We start from the raw sequence: 4567 nt of genomic DNA, 5'->3' as shown, positions 1-4567 counted from the left end.
AACCATTGTGGAAGATGGTGTGGTGATTCCTCAAGGACCTAGAAATAGAAATTCCATTTGACCCAGCAATCCCATTACTGGGTATATATCCAAAGGATTATAAATTGTTCTACTATAAGAACGCATACACACGAATGTTCATTGCAGCACTGTTTACAATAGCAAAGGCCTGGAACCAACCCAAACGCCCATCAATGTTAGACTGGACAGGGAAAATGTGGCACATATACACCATGGAATATTATGCAGCCATCAAAAATGATGAGTTCATGTCCTTTGTAGGGACATGGATCAACCTGGAAACCATCATTCTCAGCAAACTGACACAAGAACAGAAAATCAAACACCACATGTTCTCACTCATAGTTGGGTGTTGAACAATGAGAACACATGGACACAGGGAGGGGAGCATCACACACTGGGGTCTGTCGGGGGGAAATAGGGAAGGGACAGCAGGGGGTGGGGAGCTGGGGAGAGATAGCTTTGGGGGAAATGCTAGATATAGGTGATGGGGAGGAAGGCAGCAAATCGCACTGCCACGTGTGTACCTATGCAATAATCTTACATGTCTTTCACATGTACCCCAAAACCTAAAATGCAATAAAAAAAAAGAAAAAGAAAAACACATTTTGCCCCAAATCATCTCTTTCACTGGGGTGGTATTTTGCCTTAAATTATCCTGTATTGATTTACTGACTTCCAGATATTCCCCCTTTTATAATCTGAATAGGAATCTGTAAGTTGGTGTATAACAGTTTTATTTTATGTTAATTTCTCTGAGTGTTTGTGAACATGGTGGCAAGTTATAAAATGCCAACGGTATCAGTATATGTTCTTAGTTTATCATATTAAGTAAAACAAGAAGTTAAGAAAAAGATTTGTCAAAGTCGTTGGCTCTAACTTATAAAGTAACCTACTTTCTACAAAGGCTTTCACCAACCTGCTTCTCCAGCACACGGTCTTTGTTTTCTTATTGGACAAAGAGAAGCACAGGATTTATGAGGTTGATGCTGAAGAAAATTCAAATATAATGCACACCTTTCAGTTTTTGACATTAAAATACAAGACAACTTAAGGGTAACTCTAACAGTTGGATGCAAAAGATAGACATTCTAATTTTCTCCCATTTTCCTGTTTCTCTGCTTTGAGATCAATCATTGATAGCAGAGAGGCCTTATTTATGAAGAACACTTCAGAAATGAAACCTCAGGACGTTTATATGAAGTGAAATAAGTGAGATGAGCCTATGATTTTACTCTTTAAAGTAAAACAGATGATTTGAAGAAGTTTGATAATATTTCATGATTTGTGAAGACGTACGAAATCATCATTTTAAAATTTTGTTTTTAAAAATATGCTTTTTGAATATTTGTTTTGCTATGCACGCCTGCATTTAATAAAATTTATTTTTAATTAAAAGATAAAGGCAAAAGTAGTTTTTCTTACATAAATATGACTCATCTTTGTATTATTTACTTGAAGCCAAATGTCATCTGAAATTACAGGCTATGATCACCACCTGCTTCAAACACCACTGTCATTTATTGAGCACTTACTAAGTGCCCTGTATGTATTGTCTTATTTTAATACTTAGAACAATCTATGATGAGAATATTATCCCTATTTTAAGGAAAACTAGAATTCAGTGGAGTTAATAAAAATGCTCAAGGCCATTTAAAAAGTAAGATGGGGCTCACGTCTGTTAATCCCAGCACTTTGGGAGGCCGAGGCAGGTGGATCGCAAAGTCAAAAGATCGAGATCATACTGGTCAACGTGATGAAACCCTGTCTCTACTAAAAACACCAAAATTAGCAGGGCATGGTGGTGCATGCCTTTAGTCCCAGCTACTCGGGAGGCTGAGGCAAGAGAATTGCTTGAACCCAGGAGGCCAGGAGGCGGAGGTTGTGGTGAGCGAAGATCGCGCCATTGCACTCCAGTCTGGGTAACAAGAGCGAAACCCCGTCTCAAAAAAAAAAAAAGCAAGATGGTAAAAGAGGACTCTCCAAACTCAATTTGTCCCTTCCAAAAAAGCCACATCAGCTTGAGCAACTATCCACACAGGAAAGTACCTTCACAAGAAGTGTGAGATTACAGTATTTGGGTGTAGCAGAGAAATACGAGAAGCTGCATACAGAAGTATAGGAAGAACATTTTTACATTTTTCATGTCACCCTCCCTAAACTCCAAGTGGCATAGCCCAGAGAGAAGATACTCTCTGATTGGGGAAGGAGAGGAAAGTGAGCACCAGGCTTTGCCTCAGATCCCAACACTTGGCCTATCCCACAGCCCCAGACTTCAGGCTGGTATCCATAGACACTTCAGGCCTGCCCCACCACCAGAACTGACCTCAAGGCCCCTGGCTATGGATCCACCCCTATGCCACGCCAGCCCCTACAGACTCAGATTCCAAGCCCTTCCCCAGGACCAGGTTGTCTCCAGTGGACTATCCCAACACCTGGGGTGGGGAAGAAGTGACCAAAGTCATTGCCTAAGGTGAGTGACAGGGAATGGACATAAAGTTAGGTATGTCTCTAAAGACCGTGCTCTGAAGCATTGTATAGTTTCTTCCCACACACTTTACTTATGGCTTTCACTTTATGATTGCAACATCTAAGTCATAAATCTCTAAAGCATAAAGATGCCATGGGGATTTCTATTTATATTCAGCAGATAAAGAGAATGAAGCTCAGAAGACTCAAGTAGCAAACCCAGAAGTATATAATGTCGAATATTAGGGAAATCATTGCAAGCAACTTCTCCTGATCTCAAGCCCAGGGCTTTCTCATTTGCTCTAGCACTCCTCTGATATACAATGCATCTCTACAAGTAAGAGTATCACGCCAATGGAGTTTTTCATTCCCATCTACTTTTCATCCCTAATTGAAACAAAAATGCCATTTATTAAAAAATTTCACAAAATACCGTAAGAAATTTGACAGAAGGACCCATTCTTTGTTCTCAAGTTACACACGTAAAATAACACATTGAAGAAAATAAAATTTAAAGACTGCTATATTAGGTAAACAACAGAAAATGGTTATACAAGCAGAGGAATGGATAATTAGGTTTCCATCTGGCAAGAGGTGACATAAGAGATTACTCTCACAGGCTAAGTAAGTTTTCTTCAGGAAGAAAGAGGGAAGGGAAATTGAGTATAAGAAGAATGAATAAGGTGTGAAATGCTCATAGGCATAATATATGAATAAAACAATGAGTGGTACAATTTGCTAGGAAAGAGTATAGGAATTTGGGATAATCAAGTAAAAAATGTGAAAGTATATATTAGAGAGCCTAAATAATTTCTTTCTTGTTGTTACCTCAATGGATGAGGGTTATGGAATATACAAATATCTCTCGAGTGAGAAAATATTCCACAGTGTTTCACAATTATACTATATTAAATTTTCATTAAAATTTAGCAATTTTATAAAAGAATGAAAAGTGAAAAGGCAGCTATTGTATTTTCACTTTTTCTATTTTCATAAGTTTTGTGTTTAGTTATGAACTTGGTGAGCATAGCCCAGGAGATTAAAAAATGTGGATTGCCAAGAATATTTTATACACAATACATAAAATTACCACAGTGATAACAAATGTGTTGTGTACTATTACCTGTTAATCAACCCATTAAGGCAAATAGGCAAATAGAGTGTTCAGAAACGGGAGAATAAAGGGCCAGGCATAAGAAAAGTAGTGTGGGTTTCACGGAGGCGAAAGAATGAGAACGGAAAAAAAACAAAATCAGTAATTAGGCATGACCTGTCCCCCTAAGGCAGAACTCATATGAAACACTGGCATGTAATATAACATGTGTTTTCCAGGTCTAGTTTAAGATATTGGTCCCTATACGAAAGTGAAAATGGGCATTAATTTCCTCTACACAGACAGGAAGTGCCAGTAAAATTACAAATGGTAACACACTCCATTTAAATGAACTTTCACTTTTAAAAAAGTTTCTCATAAAATTAAATAGAATGTTTTTAAAAATCTCAATTCTTCTACTACCACATTGTCTCCTACTGCAGACATTACTTGTTATCAGGGAAGCTGTGTGTGTGTGTGTGTGTGTGTGTGTGTGTGTGTGTGTGTGTGTGCATGCACAAAGTCTATTGCATCTAGTTAGCAGGACTATTTAAATTCAGAAGTATCACATATCGCTTAATAATTTACAGTGCATGTGAAAGACTGTATCATGTATTATTTATGGTAGCAAATGCTCAAGGCCACAACAACACAGGCTATATTTCTCAAGTTCCCATTATTGCCTTTTAGGTCACTTCAGAATAAAAAGTTCTTGAGTTGCCACTTAGGAAAGTCACTATTTATACCAGACATCAGAAGAAACATCACTGATTAATTGCAATCTCTGCAATGAGGTCAATAACAAAACTAGCAGGGTCAGGGGCAGAGGGGAGACAGCCAATTGTCTCACTAGCACTCCTCTTGAGTCATTCACCTTGTCTTTAAGCCAGGCTGAGCTTAAAGAAAAGAAGTCATCCATCTAGATGCCAAGAAGCCTTCCCCCTGCCAAAAAAAAAAAAAAATTATCTAGTTCACTGAAGGCTG

Source organism: Cebus imitator, unplaced genomic scaffold (genome assembly GCF_001604975.1).
Source record: "Cebus imitator isolate Cc_AM_T3 unplaced genomic scaffold, Cebus_imitator-1.0 Scaffold100, whole genome shotgun sequence".
NCBI lineage: Eukaryota > Metazoa > Chordata > Mammalia > Primates > Cebidae > Cebus > Cebus imitator.
Note: the sequence above shows the minus strand (reverse complement) of the source record.